Genomic DNA, 22,121 nt, shown 5'->3' on the forward strand with positions numbered 1-22,121 from the left:
AGGTATAAACGTATGTTAATGGGCCAGACGCAGTACCTCACTCCTGTAATCCCGGCACTTTAGGAGGCCGAGGTGAGTGGATCACCTGAGATCAAGAGTTCAAGACCAGCCTAGCCAACGTGGCAAAACCCCATCTCTATTAAAAATACAAAAATCAGCTGGGCATGGTGGTGGGTACCTGTAATCCCAGCTACTCAGAAGGGTGAGGCAGGGAATGGCTTGAACCCAGGAGGTGGGAGTTGCAGTGAGCCAAGATCACGCCACTGCACTACAGCCTGGGCAACAAGAGCGAAACTCCATCTCAAAAAAAAAGTATGTAAATATTGGTAAAGAGAGTATAGATGTTGAGCCTTTTTTTTTTTTTTTTTTTTTTTTAGTTCTACTCTTAGCAAAGATCTCATTTATTAGATGTTGAGCCTTTTTACCAAAGATTTCATTAGAGGAATGCCCCCACTGCATCCAGCACCTTATACAACAGTCCCAGCCTAGAGAAAACGGCCCCCTCCAGCACATTCTCCCAGCCCAGGACACCCCCAGTCAGGCTGATCGCTCTCTAAAGTCCCCTCCTAACCAGAGTGCTATGAGGCTTTCTGGTGGATATAAAAAACAAAACAGGTTTTTGTTTTTGTTTTCCCATTTTTGACACAGGGTCTCACTTTGTCACCCACGACAGAGTACAGCACAACGTGGTTCACTACACCCTTGACCTCCTGGCCTCAAGCAATCCTCCTGGCCTCAGCCTCCTGAGGAGTTGGGACTATAGGCACATGCACCACACCCAGCTAACATTTTAATTTTGTATCGAGATGGGGTCTCGCTGTATTGCCCAGACTGGTCTGGAACTGCTGGGCTCAAGCAATCCTCCCCACTTGGCTTCCCAAGTGCTAGGATTACAGGGATGAACCAGCACACCTGGTCCCAGCAAGTCTTTCTGAAAGTGCATAATATGAGCTCTTGAGGAACAGGAGGAAGCATGGGACGTGGTCCTCTCTAGCAGTCTGGGTAGAGGCAGAATCAGTATTCATGAAACAGCAGCAGCTCAGGGCAGGGAATGGAGATAAACTGGAAAAAAAGTCGGTAGGGGCCTTTGGTGGAAGGATATTCTTCCGGGCTTCCAAAAGGGTATACTGCAAACAACTTTCCTGCCTTCCCCATCGCACAATCAGAATTAGCAGCCTCCTCCACAGCATTCTGTTCAAATCTGCCTGCGATCATAGCAGACTGCACACACGTCCGGCTCCCTACTATGGAATACATGCCCAGTAGACAAGGACAGCTTTTGGCTCCTGGAAAAGCATCCGCAAAGTCTTGCACATAGGAAGTGAACAGTCTGTATTTGCTGAACTTAAGTATTTACTTCACAACAATTATTATTTTAACATCTCTTTTCTGAAGCCCCTAAGTGTTTGTGGCAACAGAGGGGACAACCTGCCCGAAGGCAGAATCCTCAGGCTGTTGACGCGCCCTTCATGCGACCTACAACGAGCAGCTTCTTCGCACTCCAGCCACACCTACTATCTCTGAAACACCGTTTCCCTCTTATCATTTTGCGGCAGCCCAGCTGCCTGTCTGCTCCTCCGCCTCGGCCTAGCCCAGACTCGGCTGTGCTGGCCAGTCACCTTCGGTTCCTGCTCAACTCCACCCTCACCTCCGACTGAGTCCCAGGTCCTGCACTTCCACTGAGCCTGCCCTGGCCCCCATCAGTGCCCTGCACACTTGGAGATGTCCGTGATCATCTGTCTATCGGTCCCCCCCAGACACTGTGGACTGCAGGAGGGCAGTGTTTATTACACTCACTGCGGTGCTGTGCCGGCAAATGCTTAACAGACTGGTCTCCAAGAACATGTGCATGTATTTACACGGACGTACATTTATTTTCAATTTTACTGATGTAAAAGACATGCTGCACACAATGGTAATAAAATATACAATATGGTGATAAATATCATAATAAAACACACAATTACATACTGTAATAGAGCACGTAGGAATAAAAGCTATAATACTCTTCACTGTAAATTCCACATAGCCAACTGATTCTCCCAGAATGCTTTCATAGGCTTTTTTTAATTGGGCCCAACTCTTACGTCTGTGGCCATTTACTCTACTTTAAGGAATAAAACAAAAGTGAAAGAAAGATAAAGATCAGTCATGACATGAACAGCTTCTCTGCTCAACTGGACACTAGTTTCAAATACCAGAAGAACGTTTACTCAATTTTCTTGTCCTATTCACAATATAATGGCTACGGACACAAAACGATTTAAGTTTAAACTGCAACGTTAACTCACATTTTCTTCAGCATTTTCTTAGACAATAAACAAAACAATAAACCCAGCCCTCATGTGTAGTGTTTGCGAGCTTCCATGGTGTAAATACTCCCACCAAGGCTAATGTCCGGCCCCTGACGTGACATATCTGAGCACAGACACAGTCGGGAAGACATGCGCACGGCACTTTACTACATGGTATTTCCACCACAGACACAGCAGATGTGACGGCACAGGTGACGTTAAGGTCATGAGGAAGTGATGAGTTCTGAGTGTGTATTATCTTCTCTTTATTATAATTCACTTAATTATAATGGCTGCAGTTTACAACCGACTTGCAAAATTCCTTAAGAGACGGGTGCAGTGGCTCATGCCTGCTGAGGAAGAGGGATGGCTTGAGCCTAGGAGCTGGAGACCAGCTTTGGTAACATAGTGAGACCCCACCCCTACAAAAAATTAACAAAATTAGCCAGGAGTAGTGGTGCTTCCCTGTAGTCCCAGCTACTTAGGAGGCTGAGGTGAGCCTGGGAGGTTGAGGTTGCAGTGAACTCAGATTGCGCCATTGTGCTCCAGCCTGGGCAACAGAGCAAGGCTGTGTCTCAAAAAAAATTTTTTAAAAAGTAACAAAAGGGTATGAGGTGGCTCTGGCAGGCCATGGCTCACTACTGAACTCCCAGCGTTCAGCACACGAAAGCTGGTGATGGCACTTGTGGACACACAGCACAGCCCCCAGTGCCTTCACTCCTGAAGTCTGTGCTCCGAAGGGAATCAAGGCTTTCCCACAGCCAGGCACTAGAGCAACTGTACATGTAACACGTTATCTTTTCAAAACTGGGGTAAAATGCCATTTTAAAAAACTTAGCATAAACTAAAATATAAAATGTTTTATTGGTCAGGCGCACTGGCTCACGCCTGTAATCCCAGCACTTTGGGAAGCGAGGGCAGGTGGATCACAAGGTCAGGAGTTCAAGACCAGCCTGGCCAAGATGATGAAACCCTGACTCTACAAAAAATACAAAAAGTAACTGGGCGTGGTGGCAGGCACCTGTAATCCCAGCTCCAAAAGGCTGAGGAAGGAGAATCGCTTGAACCCGGTCAGCAGAGGTTCCAGTGAGCTGAGATTCATGCCACTGCACTCCAGACTGGGTGACAGGGACAGACTCCATCTCAAAAAAAAAAAAAAAAAGTTTTCTTTAATACTTAAAGAAATACTTAAAAGAAAGTTTCCTTTCTCCGTGAGGTATTTCTTCTACAAAAACACTTAGGCAGCTCTGCTGCCTCTCAGTAAGCATGAGTGGGGAAGTGCATGTTAAATCCTTCAAAGGTGTGACTGGGTTTAGCACCCTGGGTGGCACTAGTCACAGGCTGTTCTTGAAGGCTCATGAGCTCAGCTCGTAGTCTGGAAAGGACAGAGTCCAAAAAGGACCTCAGGCCCAGAGGGCCTTGGGCTGAGACCACAGCCTGGGAATGCCCCCGATCCCTGTGGGTCTCTTCTAGCTCAGCAGGTCTCTCTCATTCTGTCTCTTCTATTTTATTTAGAGAAGGGGTCTCACTTTGTTGCCCAGGTTGGTCTGGAACTCGCAAGCTCAAGTGATCTCCTGCCTCGGCCCCTCAAAGTGCTGGGATTACAGGTGTGAGCCACCACGCATGGCCAATTCTGTCTCTTCTTACATTGCTGCACCACCTTCCCTTCAACCTCCTTGGGTCTTCACCCCTGCCCATTTCCCTGGGACCCTCCCTGCCCCCTCCTAGGCCAGCTTTGGCCCTTGGTCTCCCCCACCTCCTTTCCCCTGTTTAACAACTAAGGGTCTTAATTCCACCTGCTGTTATCACTAGTGACTCCTAAGTCCGCAGGGGACTACAAGAGTGCTCATCTCTACCTATTATCCTCATGACAGAACCTTGTGTGCCCAAGGACAGAGGCGAGCAGCGTCCTTCAGACTCAACTGCACCTCTGCCAGCCATGTGGAGAGAGGCCACCATATCAGCCAGGACCAGGATTTCCTGCAACTCTGACTTCCGTACTCCCAAGCACAAGGCTGACACTAAACCCACCTCCTGAGACTCCAGGTGGCTCTCCGCCCCAAAGGGCAGCACTGCCTGTGCCACTCCAGGCCTCCTGGTCCACGCCTCTTCTCCGTCCCCAGTCACTACCCTGTCCTCAGCACCCCACCCTCACATGGACACCGCTCCACACTGTCCCCCACACCTTCATCCTCCAGAACACCTTTCCACCCTGCCACTTCCTATGGAAGAACCCTATGTTAGGGCGCCCTATCAGACCCCAAGATAATATTCCTGTTCGGGAAACAGACACTGAAGGATTCAGGAGTCAAGGGGGACACTTCCACTAATTTACAAATTGTCCTGGCAAAAAAATTTTCAAAGAGAAGAAGAAAATATGAAAAAGCAAATGGGGCAAAATGTAAAAGCATTGGTGATGCTGGGCGAGGACAAGCTCCTCATACTATCCTCAAACTCTTCTGAAATTACACCAAAATAAAGCTACCCCAAAAAATCCAAACCTCACCTTAGCATCAAAGTTTGACAATAAACAGCTCTTCTTCCAGGCAGAAGCCACTCCTGCCAGGCAGGGTCCATCCGTCTGACATCTTGTTTTTGCCCCCCTCTCAACACCTAGACTCAGGATTTCCCCAGTCCCTCCCTTTTAAGCTACTTCCTCCACTGCCCGGAGGGCCAGTTCCCAACTCACTTCTTCCAGGGGTGCTGAGGAAGGAAAGGAACTCACATTCCCTGAGTACCTGCTGCCAGCCAGGCCAACACTGCACTCGCCACTTACTGTACTGTACGGTGTTTCCCTAATCCTCACACGCCTCAGCGAGGAGGGCCTCCCGGAGACTCGGAGAGATGGAGACACTGGTCCAAGGTTACACAGCCGCCAATCCAGAGCTGGAACGGGGACCCAGCGGTCTGTGTAACCACAGCACCGGCCCACGCCTCACTTCTCCCCAACGCCTTCTCAGACCATGCATCGCCCCCCACCCCGGCCCAGTCACTCAGTGCACACGGATGGGCTGCTCTGCACCAGCTCCTGCTTTAAATGCTTAGGGATCGTCAGAGAACAAAACAAACAGGGTTTCTGAGTTCATTTTTGTGGATGGAGGTGGACAATAAAGGCCATATTTATTAAACACTTAAATAATATAGCACTGACTCCATGGCAGGTGTTATGCTAAACATTTTATAAATACAAATTAATTCAAGTCTCACAAAAATTCTGCTAGGCATTGTTCTTACAAATGAGGAAACCAAGGCCAAAGCGGTTAAATAATCCACCCAAAGCCACATGAGTAGCGAGTGGTGAAGCCACAACTCAACCCCAGGCAGCCTGACTCCAGAGCCCGGGCTCTGCCCTCTCAGTAAGCCTGAGTGAGCAACACGGCACACTAGAGGGGTAAGTGCTCTGGACAAATGGAGAGCAAAGCAGGGTAAAGGGAACCGGGCACCTGAGGGCAAGGAGAAACACTGACATTTTAAACTGGGAGGCACAAGGATTCCCGGAGGGGGTAACAGCTGGCAAAGACATGCAGGGGTTGAGGGGTTACCATGCAATACTACAGGAAAGACTGCTTCAGGGAGGGGGAGTCTGTCCCACACCACGGAGGCAGGGCATGCCTGGAGCACGGGAGGAAGCTCGGGCGAGGGAGGACACAGCCTCTGTCTTTCCTACAACAGAACGCCCACGCGTGCTGTGAGCCTGCCTTGCCTCCCTGCCTCCCTTGTGCCTGCATAGCTCTTTTAGTTTTCATCTTGACTTCCAAAGTGAACCGTGAACTCTGAGACCCCGTCATCTCCACTTCGTCTGCCAGTCCCTGGTACTTTCAAGCTGATGCTTGCTGGATCTGTCTGCCTTGCCTTCGGATTCCACAAAACTACTAGGTCCAGGAGGACGAGCAGGTCCTGCCAGAGAAGCTTCTGACACCTCTGCCACTGGTCCTCCTACACTGGCCGTGAGCAGTAGCCTCTGCCTGGGTGGGGAAGCAGCAGTAAGTAAATGGCATTTGAATCCTGCATTTTCAAAGCATGCCTATCCACTTCTATACTCAAATTTTATTCCCAGTAGGCCCCTTCAAACTGGTACGCAGCCAGTATCGCCCTACTTGACAAACGGCAAAACAATCAGGTAACTCACCTGAGCTCACTGTGCACCAGCAGAATCAAGACTTTCTCATCTAGACCGGCAGATGAGGGTCTGCAGAGGCCACTGGCATCTTCACTCTCCTTTATGACCCACCCACCTTCTCTCAAGCCCAGCCCCAGGCCCTGCAGAACGAAGTCACTGAGGACTCACAGCTCTTGAATTTCAGCACACGAATCACTCTTAAGAGGTGAGTAATTGACCAGGCCAGGCACAGGGGCTCAAGAGGCCAAGGTGGACAGATTACCTGAGGTCAGGAGTTCAAGACCAGCCTGGCCAACATGGTGAAACCCCGTCTCCACTAAAAATACAAAAATGAGCCAGGCGTGGTGGCACACGCCTGTAGTCCCAGCTACTCAGGAGGCTCAGGCAGGAGAATCGCTTGAACCCAGGAGGCGGAGGTTGCAGTGAGCCGAGATGGTGCCACTGCACTCCAGCCTGGGCAACAGAGTGTGAGACTCAGTTTCAAAAAAAACAAAAAAGAGGTAAGTCATGACCGAACAGTACAGCGTCCCAATCCCATCTAAGCAGGTTTAAGGCAAAGACCAAGCATTTAGTTAAGTCACAGAGAATTTAGCCAAATGCAGTGAGTCACCCACTTCACACAGAGAAAAACGCATCCCTCTTCTCCTGTCTCACCACGTACAGAATGCCCAGATTTCTTTCCCACAGTTCCCCTTGAACTATGCAGGCTACTCATAAGGAATTAACAAATATGCATCAGACACGTCCCTATTTCTAGCCTCAGTCTTTTAAGTAGCAAAAAGTAAATCCGTTTTTGTCATGAGTCAGAAATGTCAGGATACCTTTTTCTTTCCATTTATTTCCAAAGCAGATTATACCAATTTAATTCCATTTTATTTTCCAGAGTAAGCATACAAAAAAAAAAAAAGCCATACTAGAAGAATCATTTTCAATTGGATGTGGTGGCTCACATCTGTAATTCCAACACTTTGGGAGGCTGAGGCAGGAGAATCATTGAGACTAGGAGTTTGAGGCCAGCCTGGGCAATACAGCAAGACCCCTTCTCTACTAAAAATAAAAGAAAAATTGGCTGTGCAGAGGGGTGCACGCCTGTAGTCCCAGACAATCAGGAGACTGAGAAAGAAGGATTGCTTGAGCCCAGGAGTTCCAGGCTGCAGTGAGCTATGATCATGCCACTGCACTCTGGCCTGAGTGATAGAGCAAGGCCCTGTCTCGAAAAAGAAGAAGAATCATTTTCCATAGACTAACAGGCAATTGAGGAGAGGAAAACTGAAAGAGAAGGTTTTGAAACAGTAACTAAATGTCTGTTCCACTCCGGAGATGGCCTTCCTCCTGGAGGCAGCAGGGAGTGGCAGCACCTCTGTAAGGGAAAGCACGGTCCCTGCTCTCCGCAGTTCAGATGCTTCAAGACAAGTGATCCTTGAGCCCTACGCCTGCTCTCCCTTTAGGCAATTGCTGGGCATGCTGCCCCCTGGACAGCGCCAGCATGGGTGCTGGGGAACCGCTGGAGGAGTGTGGGTGCAGAGACAGGCAGGTACCTACTCACCTGTGATGGAACAGCTGCCATGTCACTATTTACCTATGGCAGGTACTCTGTGAGCAACAGCAGTCAGAGGGAAGCTGGCTTTCCTGATCACTGTCCTGTGGTGTGAACAAAACCATCCTCATTCTTGAAAAACTCACACTGAATTATTTAGAATAAGGGGGCACAATGTCTTCAACTTTCAAACAGGCCTGGGAAAAAAATGCATCTACACATGCAGAGAATTATAAAGCAAATGGGGTCAAATGATCAAATCTAATTAATAAATCCGGGTAATAGACAGGAAGTACCCACTACTCCTCCTGCAACTTACCTGTAAACAGGAAACTGTATCAAAATAGAGTTGCCCTAAAGGTGAATACCTGTGGCCCAACAAACAGGTGGGCATGCTGCCCCAGTCACAGCAGAGGGCACCTGCTGCCCAGCACACCTGAGGCCAAGGCAGGGGAGGGATCGGCACGGCACCGTGCCCAGGGAGAGGATGGAAACAGCTAACAATGCTAACGGAAGTCTGTGAGCATCGGCCATCTCCAGGTTTTTCTCCAGAACCAAGTCATACTCCTGGCGCTTGGAAAACAAGGCCAGCTCTACCAAAAAGGTGCTGGAAAGGCACCCACCCAGCATTATCCAGGACGACGCCCTCTCCTTATCCCTTCTATCTAATCAGTGTCCTCTTCCCAAAAAGTATCTGGCATTGGGTCCCTTCCTCTCCACATCCACTGCCAACATCCTGTTCCAGTTCCTTGTCGTGTCACACCTGAGTCATCTGCACCCGCCAGGGGTGGGCACGCCACCACCCATGTGCCAAATCCAGCCTGCAAGCAACGAATGATGCTTACATTTCTAAAGGGTTGGGGAAAAAATTAAAAGGAGGCTGTTTTGTGACATAAAAATGACATAAAATTTAAATTTCAGAGGCTACAAATAAAAGCATTACCGGAACCCAGCCACAGGCATCCACTTTTGTGTTCTCTGTGGCTGCCTTCGTACAACAGCAGAGGGGAGCAGCCTCAGAGTCCTACCAGCTCACGGAACCTAAAATATTTACCTTCTGGCCTTTTACAGAGAAGTTTGCTGACTCCTCCCCGGCTGATCTTGCCTGACTCAGTTCTCCTGCCGCTACAAGATTAACTGACCTAAAACTCAACTTCCACGCTGCTGCTGTGTTCAAATCCCCCCCAGACTCCCTGATGCCCATAAAGCCCAAACTGTACGTTGGCATCCATTCCACCATGAGAACAAACAAGAGAAGCCCTCAAGGCTACGCCTTTGTTCATGCTGTTCCCTGCCTTTCAGGAAGCCCTTCCTGCCCCCACAGCTAAGCCTGCCGCTGCCTTACTGTCAGGGCAAGGCTCTGGGAACGCTCCCGGCTCCCTCTGCTCTGCTCCCACAACACCCTATACTTACCCTCATCACAGCTCTTACCACACAGCACTGAAATCATCTATTTGTGCGTCTGTCTCGCCAGCTGCAGCAAGATCCCAGAGGGCAAGGAACACATCTTACTCACCCCCCATCACCCGGATGGAACCCAGTACAGCAGCTCATCAACGCTGAATGCAAGCCCAGCTGGCCAGGCTGGCCTCCTCGCTGCCCCTGAATGCATCTGCTCATTCCAGCACCCCATCTCACTTAGACAATCCTCCCACGGCCTGGGGCACACTTCAAATTGCATCTCCTACACAGGCCCATGGAAGTTAACATGGTGGCAAGTTTAAACCCCCAGCTCCTCTCGCCCATGTGTCGAGTGCCCTCGCACAAGATGCTTCTGTCTCTGGGTCCTCATCTGTAAAGCAGGAATGATTCAGTATCCCTTCAGTTGCAGGGCTGACAACGCAAATAAAGCTTCTGAACCGGCACTCGGCATTTCATCGATTTTTAAGAAGTAACAGCATGCTTGTCCTTCTCAATCCCACCGTCTATGCCATCTGGGTGTTTCATCCCGTTTCTTCCCCGTAACTGTTGTATATATTACTCCTGGCTCTCCTGAAGCAGGCAGGCTTGTCACGGGCAGAGACAGGTCATAGTACACTTCCATGAAGCTGCCCTAAAACCCAGGATAACGCAACACGTGGAAGAAGAAACCAACGGACACAACTTTAACAAACAAATCATTTCAGGAAGTTTAAAGACTTCCTAATCAAAAAAAACAAAAGCAAAGCCCAGGGGATCAGGAGTGAGATAGAGGGCAGGCTTTTGCCAATGCTTTCATATTGATGAGAAACGCAGTTAGAGGGTGGGAGCAAGTGGGACAAGGAGGGGACCAGCAAGACAGGAAAGAACTCCCCCTTGAAGGCGGTACTGCTCATTCTCACCCGTACAAACTCTGCAAAGAAACCTGCTGCTGACTCACTGGATGCTCCCCTGAAGACTGTCTCTGGACAAAAGGAAGCCCCGAGCCTCAGAATTCCATTCCGAGTTTCATGCGCGTCAGTCGATGACAGTACCAGGTAATGCTTGGGGTGCTCACTGCGTGCTTACCACATGGCTGGGAGGATTCTAAACACGTAAAACCACACAAGGTAAGTGGAACTGTTATGCCCTTCATAACAGATGAGGAAACTGAGTCTCAGGAGGGTAAGGAGCACACTTCGGGTCACACACTCTAGTAACTGGTATAGCACAGCACAGGCTGGCTCCAGAGTCCAAGCTCTTAACCACAACACATTTTAATTGTCCTACCCTGATTTAGCTCCACCATTTACCAGGTGAGAAATCTCAGGCAAGTCATCTAACCTCCATGAGCCTCATCTTTCAAGTGGGCCTCATATAGGTAACTTCGTAAGACTCTCCTGAGGATTGAAGGCGATCATGCCATAACACTTATTAAGAGGCAGACTCCTGAGAAATCGGTTCCTCTCCACTTTTCCCATATCCAAGTATAAGTGAGGTTTTTAGCCAAACCCTCTGACCTCCTTTAAACTGGGAATGATTTATATGCCCTGCTGGATTTTCCTACCTCCTGCCTAGGCCTAAGCATTTAGACCTCATAAAAGCTTACAAAAACAGCCTGGAGACAAGAACGGAAAGCAACTGCACACGGAGCTGAGTGGGGCAGCACAGCAGAGATGGTCTAGACGGCTCCTGGCATGCATATGAATACTGCATGAGCAGAGGCTGGGCCACAACTGACAGCCCGTGATAGCACCTAGATCCATGTGCCGCACCAACAGGCCCAGCCCACAGGCCTGGGAGGCTGCAGGCAGAGCCAGGAGCACCTGTGCCTGTGAGCTTGCACGTGTGTATGTGCTGCAGGGGGACAAAGAGGGGCAGGCAGGTGAGAGCGATAGGCAGTCATTCCCACCAACGGTGGCATATCAGACTGCCTGAAATGTTGTATACAGCAAGGTAAATTTTTCAATTCCTACAGAAGGAATTCTGTTGGAAAATTCCTTTACTGTGAAGAATTTAATTTTAAGCCAAGAAAGTACAGATACGCACTCGTTTATTTTGAAGGTAAATCCACATTTCTATACAACAAGTTTGCTTGAAGTGTAGGAGATACCTTTAAGCCATGAATCCTTCCCCTGGGCTCGTGGTCAAGCACAGAGGGAACTTGTCATTAGCAGCATGTAAAAGTGTCCTTCATGTTAGCAAGTCAGCTCAAGGGAGCAGAGGTCAGGTGTTTAACTCATTTCTAGGAGATATAAGTAATTTCTATTTGAATGGACCTAATCAAATGGATCCAAAGGTCTTAGAAAATAAAAGATTAAAACGCAAGCAAATACTGTATCTTGTTCATCCTATCCAGCAGTAAGAAGTCCTATGACGCCTTTTTCCACAACACGTCAGCTTCCAAATACAGCACATGACAACAAAATACTTCAGGAAGATGGAGGAATCAGGGATTTGCTACCGTGCTGGCTGACGACATTACTCCAAGGCTCTACCCAGCTCTGAGGCCGAGGTAGACACAGCACTGTGGCCCGAGGGTTAGAAAGGAGCCCTTGAAGCAGCATGGACAATCGGATACCCAAAGCATGGATGAGGTGCCTCCATGTGCAGGACTGCCTCCATCTACTTCTGCTAGAGCGCCTAGGGAAGGGCACAGCCCATGGCACCTCCTCTGGGAAGGGCTACCCGGTCCCCCTGGGGCACCTACACCTCTCCCTGAGTAGCGCGTTTAGGGCAACAGATCCAAAGTGGTGATGGGCCCAAGGGCAGCCTGCAGGCAAGGGAAATGGCCCCAGCCTTTCCTGCAGCCAAGGTGCAGGACTGGTCCTCAGGAAGGAGCTGCAAAATGATCCTGTTTGCAAAACACAAACATTCCAGTAACAGTAGCCGGAGCGGGTAGGTCAATTCTAGACATTCTCAATCTCATGTGAAGGAAATAAACAAAACTGAGTCCAGAAGGAGTATTTTCCTACCTAGCGTCAATTTGCTTAGCACTCTATGTCCAGGGTGTCCTGGCCAGTTAAGTCCTTTACCGCGGCATGCTACAGATCACTGCACTTGCGTGGCTGCCAATGCATGTAGCCTCTTCAATATGCAACCTCTTGCAGGTGCAGGCTGTGTTACCACATGGCAGTTATATACAACAGGTGCTCAATAAATGTGCTGAAAAAGGTGAGTGTGTAAAGCACTCCTAAAGTAGGAATCCCCTCTGTTCACCCTGAGGGTGGTTGAGGCCCAGGGCCTTGCTTGTCTCCCCACTGCCAGGGCCCAGCACAGTGCTCACTACACAGGGAGCGCTGGTTCAAGCTGCCCCTGTGCATTTTTCCCCACCTCGCACTGTCTCTTTCTGCCCCATTCCTCTTCCTTTTGTTCTCTCATTTATCGCACGGGATTTGGAGTCATTTGCTATGCAAATTACTGGGTTTACGGCCCTTTACCTCACAGGAGCAGTTTCCGGCTGTAAAACAGGGAAAAGTGAAAGGACCCTACCTGAAGACTAGAAATGACGGGAAGGCAGCCTGGCCACGGGAAGGCAGCCTGGCCACGGGAAGGCAGCCGGGCCACGGGAATGCGAAGTGATCACTGTTACGGCTTTCTTATACACCTGTCCACAGGCCCCACTGTCTAAAGGTACTCAAATACCAAAAGCAGAAAGTTGATTTGTTCTTTCCACCCTGTAAGGGTGGTTTTGAGAAAGCCTGTTTTGGAAAGAAACTGACCCAAGCCCATGTCACTAGTTAAAATATTTCCTTTTTCCTTTTTCGCAGGAAAATGAATGACTCTGACTAGTCATGGCCAAACTGGGTAAAGGGTTTTGTTCCATAAGTTCATGTGACAATTATACAGTGATTAGGATTCCCAGATGGCTCGTTCTCTTTTTTAAATTTTTTTAAATTTTACTTTAAGTTCTGGGACACACGCGCAGAATGTGCACGTTCGTTACATAGGTATACATGTGCCACGGTGGTTTGCTGCACCTATCAACTCGTCATCTAGGTCGTAAGCCCGACATGGACATGCGTTAGGTGTTTGTCCTAATGCTCTCCCTTCCCTTGTTTCCCCCCACCCAGCGCTGCCCAGCTCATTCTCTTAAAGGATCATCCATAAAGGAGTTTAGTTAGGGCAATAACAGATCTACTTGGGCTCCACGACTTAGGAATCAAAAGGAAGAAAAGGGCTTCCTCACCTTTTCTGGGAGCAGGGCTGCCCTCAGCAGTCTCTGGATCCCAAGGCACAGCCCCAGGTCCCTGAACACACAATGTCCTAAGTGCCCCTCTGGGAAGCCCCCAAGCACCCTTGGCTCTCCTCCTGGTACTTCACAATTACCTCCTGAATCCACCCCCCTGAGAAATCCACCAGTAATATTTAAAGGGGAATACACCAATCGACCTCAAGGCACCTCTCCTGGCATTTCCGAGAAAGAACTCAAGAGTGAAGAGAGGGAGATACGGAGGTCTGAAGAGAGGAAGGGGTGACCCTGAGGATGGAGGTAACCCTGTGGAATCCTCCCAAGTCAGTTGCCCTCAACTGGTCCATGAGAGCACAGGTCCAAAACCCAACGGTTTCATCTAAATCCTGATGCCACCACTTTTTTAGCCCTCTGTGCCCCACTTCCTAGCAGGTATCGTAACAGCACCCAGCCTATCCACTGTGGTGAGGACTGAGCACATTAAGACGTGCAGGCACTCAGGACAGAGCATGGCACGGACAAGGGTTTCTAAGCGTCTGCTGCTGCCATCACCACTGTGGCTCATCAGCACCAGGCACTGCTCTCCCACCCCTGTCCCTGCCCCATCACAGCCCACCAATTCTCAGTCATAAGGACTTTGGTGGTAGAGGCAGGGGACCAGGGGAGACAGGGAGGAGTATGGCTAAAACCTTTGTAAGGTGACTTTCTGTGAGCTGGGGACAGTCCATGCTAAAGGGTAGCTGCCATACCCCTGGGTATGCCACCTGCCCCCCGACCAAGCTGCTCCTCCTCCCTCCCCAAGCTTCCAACACTGGCACTAGCCTCCCGGGACCCATGCCACCTCCAGACTTAAACTGGCAACAGATAAGAGGCAGGGGGCTGGGCGAGGCGGCTCGTGTCTGTAATCCTAGCACTTTGGGAGGCTAAGGGAGGAGACCGCTGAGCCCAGAAGTTCAAGACCAGACTGGGCAACACAGAGAAGGCTTGTCTCTACACAAAGTTTGAAAAATTAATTGGGTGTGGTTGTGCAGGCCTATAGTCCCAGCTGACGTGGGAGGATTGCCCAGACCCGGGAGGTCAAGGCTGCAGTCAGCCGAGATCACGCCACTCCGGCTGGGGCCATGGAGCAAGACCCTGTCTTCAACACACACAAAAAGAAGCATGAGCAGGAGAGAGGAGAAGGCTGGGACCCACTAAGATTTCATTTCGCCTTTACACAGGAAAGTCAATAAAAGATACTAGTTAACCACGTGGCTGTGCTGTCCGTCCCTCTCCTACTGGAGTTAACCAGACCGAATCTCCTGTCAGAGGTAACCAGACTGAATGCTTCAGCAGATACACAATTCAACAGACACCTGCAGACCTGCCTAATGCAGGAAGACCCCTCTGCTAGATTCCCTCACACACAACACAAGTGCACTGAGCTGGGCGCTACAGAGACACAGCCTAACAGAACACGAAAGAGAGATGTGGTCCTTGCCCAGGTACTCACTAAGCAGCAGAAGCTCCTGCCCTTCCTCTTTCACCTTTCATCGAGGTATAAGCCAACAGGCTTACTTCTCTTTTTTAATCCGATTTCTGTCTTCTCTTTCTTTTTTCTTTAAAGAGACAAGGTCTCACTCTGTTACCCACGCTAGAATGCAGTAGCACGATTATAGCTCCCTGGAGCCTCGAACTCCTGGCCTCAAGCGATCCTCCCACCTCAGCCTCTGAGCAGCTGGGGCTATAGGTGTACACCACCACGCCCGGCTAATTTTTAAAATTTTTGTAGCAACAGGGTCTTACTATGTTGCCCAGACTGGTCTCAAACTCCTGGCCTCAAGCAATACTCCTACCTTAGCCTATCGAAGTGCTGGAATTACAGACGTGAGCCACTGCACCCAGCCTTTTCTTTCTCTGAATTTTTTTTTTTTTTTTGAGACAGCAGGGTCCTGCTCTGTCACCACAGCTGGAATGCAGTGATGCAATCTCCACTCACTGCTGCCTTGGCCTCCCAGGCTCAGGTGACCCATCTACCTCATCCTCCTGAGTAGATGAGACTACAGGTGTGCACCACCCATGCCCGGCTAATTTTCGTATTTTTGTAGAGACAGGATTTCAACATGTTGCCCAGGCTGGTCTCGAACTCCTGACCTCAAGTGACCTGCCACCTTGGCCTCTCAGTGCTGGGATTATAGGCATGACCCACCACACCTGGACTCGTTCTTTTTTAAAACTCTAGCAATCATCTCTCCTCTGTTGAACTCACCAACGAGAAAAAGCCAATGGCACCAGGTATGGGGGTGGCTCACACCTGTAATCCCAGCACTTCAAGAGGCTGAGGCAGGCAAATTGTTCGAGCCCAGGAGCTCGAGACCAGCTGGGCAATGTGGCAAAACCCCATCTCTACAAAATTTTTAAAAATTAGCCAGGTGCACACATGTAGTACCAGCCACCCAGGCAGTCAAGGCTGCAGTGAACCATGATCACATCATGCACTCCAGCCTAGGTGATGGAGTGAGATGTTGTCCCAGTTAAAGACAAAAAGAAAACGCAGGCCGGGTGCAGCAACTCTCAGCACTTTGGGAGGCCAAGGTGGGTGGATCACCTGAGGTCAGGAGTTCGAGACCAGCCTGGCCAACCTGGTGAAATACCGTCTCTCGTAAAAACACACAAAAACTAATCAGTAGTGGGATCGCGCCTGTGAATAGCCACCGCACTCCAGTCTGGGCAACATAGTGAGACCCTGTCTCTAAAAAAAAAAAAAAAAAAAAAAAAAAGAAGCACACAAAAAAATTAGCTGGGTATGGTGGTGGACACCTATAATCCCAGCTGCTTGGGAGGCAGAGGCAGGCAAATCAGTTGAACTCGGGAGGCAGAGGTTGCCGTGAGCTGAGATCACACACTGCACTATAGCCTGGAAAACAGAGCAAGACTTCATCTCAAAAAAAAAAAAAGAAAGAAACGCAGTCAACTGCAGGATTTGGGGTGACAGTTTCCCAGTCATCCCTCCCAGTTTCTTTCTTTTCTTTTCTTTTTTGGGATGGAGTCTCACTCCTATTGCCCAGGCTGGAATGCAATGGTGCAATCTTGGCTCACCACAACCTCTACCTCCCATGTTCAAGTGATTCTCTTACCTCAGCCTCCCAAGTAGCTGGGATCACAGGCGTGCGCCTCCGCACCTGGCTAATTTCGTATTTTTCATAGAAACAGGGTTTCTCCATGTTGGTTACACTGTCTTGAACTCCCGACCTCAGGTGATCTGCTTCGCCTCAGCGTCCCAAAGTGCTGGGATTACAGGCGTGAGCCACCGCACCCAGTCTTTCCCAGTTTCTTGACAGCGGTGCTTTTACAGGTAGAGATGGCTAAAGCCAATCTCCAAGAAAACAGCAAGTCGTGTACACCTGAGGCCCATGGGCGCGGGACGCTGGTCTCTCCACTTGAGTGTCCGACCCCACCCGTCACCCCCCAACTCCATGGAATCACAGTTTAATTCTGAAGAGTGGAACCAAAAGTGACGGAGTGGGTGGCTGGAGAGAAGGGCAAGTCCACAGAGTTTAGGTACATTACTGAACCACACTCCCACATGACCACAGTGCACTGCGTTAAAGTATACTGGAAGCTCAAGACCAAAAACCAATCAGGCTTTCAACTTTGCTACCTAAAGTAAAAACTGAGAGCCTTATTTACTGCACAGATTGTAGCACAAGTGCCATGCCTCCAGTTTCACAATTTCACCAGCAGCTTAAGCAAAACGGCCTGGACACTGAAGATGGCCTCTGGGTCAGAGTATGACTAATTTCCTCTGTCTACAAACCACTTCCATTCTCTCTGTCCCTAACCTCCCCACTGCAACCTTGGCCTCCGGAACTCAGGAAATCCTCCCACCTCAGCCTCCACAGCTGCACACCACCTGTGTTCCAGCTTATTTTTGTACTTTTTGGAGAGATGGGGTTTAGCTATGTGGCCCATGCTGGTCTCAAACTATTGGGCTCAAGCACTCTGTCCACCTCAGCCTCCCAAAGTGCTGGGATTACAGGCATGAGCCACCGCGCCCAACCCATCTGGTCTTATTAAATACTTCATACTCTGCAAATGCAGACGTTTTCTCAGCTCTGATTATTTTTTCTAAAGTAATGACCCTCCACCTGTCTAGATGACTGCTTCTGGCAAAGGAAAAGATCATGGTGTGAAAAGTTGCTACAACAGAACATAAAGCCCCATCCAACCCCTACCACCCATCAGACCTGGGGTGGCAGCAGCAGGTGTCGGGCGCTCAGTTCTGTGCATTAGTCATCCCTAAGGTTCGTCAGCACATGGGTTAGGAGGAGCACATGTTCTGGAATCAGAAAGCCCAGGACTGAACCCAGCCCTGCTTTCAGTCAAGGCTTTTTCACTCACTATCACTCCCTTGACCTAAGACTTCACAAAACCCCAGTCTGTCATCTGTGAAACAGGAGATAGTAAGTTCTGCCCTGAATACTGTTGAGAGGAATAAATGAGGTAATGTCTATGTAACACCTAGCACAGACTCCTGCAGATAAGCACTCAATTGATGTTAACTATCCTCCACTATCTAATCATCAGAAAAGCACAAAGATCTGGTGTCTTTAAGTCCTTCCACTTCCGGAAAAAAAAAAAAAAGTATGAATTTTTTTCCCCTAAAGTATCAGCGAAGTGAAACTTAAGAAGGAAAACCCAATTCAAGCCCAGTTAAGGGACCAACTCACTCACAATCTAAAGCAACTCACAGCACCTCCATTTCCTTACTGAACTTCGATGACCTCAGAGACCAGAAAGAATCAATGGGGTAACAAGTGATGAAAAAGCTTTCACTTCCTCAAAGAAAAAGCAAACAGTAGGAAATCCAGAGCATAATTATTATTAAAATGCCAGGCCCCATAATATTATGGAACATAAGCCAATGATGGCTCTTACTTTTTCTAGAACATTAGGTCTGATGGCCTTTTCATCTGTTCACATGGAAGCTGCTATGAGCTGGAGGAGGCAAATGGCTGCTCCTCACAGATCCCAGTTCAGAGGCACAGTCCAGCAAAGCTAGGACTCTGCCAACGGTCAGGCTTTGACCATCCTGGGTTACTTCTCAGATGCCAGTGCCTGAAGAAATTAGGCAATTCTTCCGGTCCCACTTGGACATGTGAAACCAACAACCCCCAAAATCCTCTCCTGCAGGACTACTCAACAGATGCGGGAAATGGTGAGGCTGGACCCCTGCACTCCTGTTCTGGATGATGTACTACTCTTCAGGGCACGTGCTGGCCTTCCTTTAAACTGCAACACGTGATCCAGGAGGAAGAGCTCCGTTTTTCCTTATTTCTACTTCGAGGTCCAAGATGTGAGTTTCTTTTGTAATCTACCATTGAAATGCCTGGAGAGCTGGCAGTCGGAGTGGGAGGAGGAAGTGGGGAGCATGCAACCCAAACTGCATCCAGTTTCAGCATCCCCAGGTCTCGCAGACCCAAGGAAGAGAGGAAAAATTTACTTGATGTTTACTGGACATCTGCTATGTGCCAAGGACTGTGCTCATTCTTCACATACGTTATTTCCAAAGCCCATTTTCTCTTCCACACCTAGTAACACCATGGAATAAACCACCAGGGAACGGGATCATCCCAGACGTGGCGGGGTTTGGGGGGAAGAATCACACTATGTAGTCAAGTTTAAGATGTTCCAAATGTTAGCGCCGTGAACACGAAACAGCAGCCCCGACGGAGGAGCCAGGCCTGAGTTCTGAAACACCCTTTACAGGAAGAACTCTTTCCTATCATTATGAAATTAACTCAGGCTATTGAAGACACTATAAAAAAGGTGCAAAACTTTTAAAATCTGGAGCACAAGAAAAACTCACCATAGGACTGGAAAAATCTGCAGCCGGATTTTTGACCTGAGAAGTACATCTGGCAATCAAATACGAAATGCCAGCATCCCCTGAGAGGCCCTGCAGAGATGTGTCGTGAAGAAGGCAATCACAAGGAACCGGCCTGTGTGTGGCCAGGTAACTGGAAGGCGAAGCTCTCCTGCAGGCGGCAGCGACTGCAGAAAGATGTCTTTCTCAGCTTAAAAGCTAGCTCATCCTCATCCCTGGGGTACCACGACTGTCTGCGGAGCAAAGTGTCAGATGGGACCAAATACACATTGGTGGCCTGATACTCAAATGTCATCCTCTCCATGCACATCCCACTAAAAAGCAGCTTAGGGGGAAAACAAAGCAAAACACTGTCCACCTGTCCACAGTTGACCTTCATTCCTCTACATCAACCGTTTCACACAAATCAGTTAATATTTGCATTAAACACCATTAAAAGAACAGAAAAGTGGTTTGAACTCTTGGACATACTTTCTCTGCAATCAGTTAGGAAAATCAGCCAAGATAGGGGGCTGGTCCCCCGCCCCTTAACGGGATGCGACACAGAGGCCTTGCCTGAGGGGCCTGCCAGATAGACCCCTGCTTCCCAGCAAACCACTGAGCAAGTGGGGTGGCGGCTCACCAGTGCCCACGCCAGGCGGAGGCTCTCGCTGCGGCTGGCTTTCTGCTAGGCCAGGCAAGCCCGGGTCCGTGTAGGGCCCCTCAAGGTGGTTTCTAAACTGGGAATTTCCAATGTGCCTCGGAGACTTCCAAGAGCGCGGTCCCCTCGGAAAGCAGCTAGGGAAAGGGGCGTCGCTGAGACCGGAGGCGCAGGCGGCTGCCATCGCCCGGCCGCGCCCACCGCCCCCAGAAATGGAAAGGCGCGCCGGGATCCTCTCGGCCACCTACCTGCCAGGGTCGCAGGAGCCCACCCTCGGCGCACGCCAGCGTCAGCCCGGGCAGCCGGACAGGGTGGCCCCGGGGACTGGGCCGCGGAGGCAGGACCTGGCGGAGCCCCGACTCCGAGCCTGCCAAGCCGGGTCAAGACAGAAACCTCCTCCGCCCCAAAAAGCCGCCCCAGCGCCGGGATAAGCCCCCTCCCGCCGCCCTCCCCCTCGAAACAAGACAACCTCCCGCGCTTCCCCGCACCCGCCGCCGCGGAGCTCGGGTCCGCCGGCGCACCTGGCCGCGCATCCTCCGCCGGGAGGTGACCACACGGGGACGCAGGGCGGGGGCTTCCTCGCGGCCCGCCCGCCGGGCGCAGGGCAAGACGCGCCGCCGGAAGGAGGCGCCCGCGCCGCGGCGGGTCCCGGCCTCGGCGCTGCCCGGGCGGGAGGCTCGGCGCGCGTCTGCTCTGGGACACCCGCTCCAGAGCCGCCCGCAGGGGCCAGCCCGGGGCCCGAGACCCCGAGCTCGAGCGCAAGCGATATACGGCCACCCCCGGGCGGCTGGCGCGGGTCGGAGCCCCGAAGCCCCGTCCTTACCTCTGCCTCATGCTGCGGTGTCCTCGGCGCCGGCGTTCCAGTGGCCGGCCCGGGCCGCCCAGTCCCACAGCCCCGGCGTCCGGCGCGGTCAGCAACAGCGGGAGCAGCGGCGCAGCCGCCGGGGGATGGGCGGGCACATGGAAGGGCGGGGGATGCGGCCCTCGGGCCGGACCACAGGACCCCAGCCTCGGGGGCGAGAGAGCTCAGTGCGCCCTGGAACTGGCAAGCGGCTTCCGTCCTCAGGGACCCTGTTGCTACCTGGACGCTCAGTCTTGCTAGTATCTTATGGGATATGTGCAAAAGTCAAAGAAGTAAGCTGTCGCCACGCCCTTCGTCCTTTCCGTCCCCCCACAGGGTCCATATGGTACATTCCTCAAAGCCCAACGGGAGACAGGAAAGAGGTGATTGGTTGGGAATCTTGGAAGGGGCGAGAAGCCACACGAAGTGGCCAATGGAGAAACCCGGTGGGCATATCAAAGCCTGCCAGCGGGGAGAAGGGAGGCTGTATTTAAAGGGGACTTGTTGGCCGGGTGCGGTGGCTCTCTCCGGTAATTCCGCACTTTGCTGGGCAGAAGCGAGAGGATCACTTGAGGTGAGGAGTTCAAGACCAGCCCGGCCAACATGGTGAAACCCCCTCTGAAAATACAAAAATTAGCCGGGCGTGGTTGCGCGGGCCTGTAGTCCCAGCTCCTTGGGAGGCTGAGGCAGGAGAATCACTTGAACCTGGGAGGTTGCAGTGAGCCGAGATTGCACCACCGCACTCCAGCCTGGGCGACAGAGAAAGACTCTGTCTCAAAAAAGAAAAAAAAAAAAAAACAAACTAGGATTTTCATTCTGACACTATGCAGATGGGAAGCAAAGAGATTAGAGGGAACTTCAGATTTTTGGAGGAGGGAGCTAAAAGAAAATGTAGAGCGAATTGAACCAAATACATCTGTATGACCTTGAGCAGATAAGTCCAGCCCTCAGCCGCAGTTTCATCATCTAGTCCAATGAGGATACTGGACTGTACCTGGTGTCTGACTGCCCTCACACACTTGTGTGATCCTGTCATCTGCATGGGAATGGCAATACCTGCAGATATTCTTCAATTTGGGGCATGATCCACCATCTTAAAGAACTTTAGTTGAAAGTAGGTAGACTTTCTGACACCGACTTTCAGCGACATTATCAACCCCACCTGGTAAAGGCAAATTCAATCTCCTTTCTGGATCCTTCATCTCTTAGAGAAGGATATTCTTCTTATGTGTG

The 22,121-nt window shown here is 50.5% G+C and overlaps 1 protein-coding gene across 46 annotated transcripts in view; it reads right to left on the minus strand.

Annotated features, from left to right (window-relative positions):
• MICAL3 (microtubule associated monooxygenase, calponin and LIM domain containing 3) overlaps positions 1-22,121 on the minus strand; it is a 223,105-nt gene that overhangs the window by 181,105 nt on the left and 19,879 nt on the right. For 41 of the 46 annotated variants that reach the window (XM_035281829.3, XM_078343180.1, XM_078343173.1 and 38 more), the window contains exon 1: positions 20,871-20,997. The exons of 2 other annotated variants lie outside the window; for them this stretch is intronic. The gene's annotated coding sequence lies outside the window, so the exon portion shown is untranslated. Of the gene's footprint in view, positions 1-19,389; positions 19,641-20,029; positions 20,185-20,568; positions 20,654-20,870; positions 20,998-22,121 lie in introns of those variants that run through there. 3 more of the 46 variants (XM_078342998.1, XM_035281341.3, XM_035281422.3) reach the window with 3 other exon arrangements.

This window comes from Callithrix jacchus, chromosome 1, assembly GCF_049354715.1.
Source record: "Callithrix jacchus isolate 240 chromosome 1, calJac240_pri, whole genome shotgun sequence".
Lineage (NCBI taxonomy): Eukaryota > Metazoa > Chordata > Mammalia > Primates > Cebidae > Callithrix > Callithrix jacchus.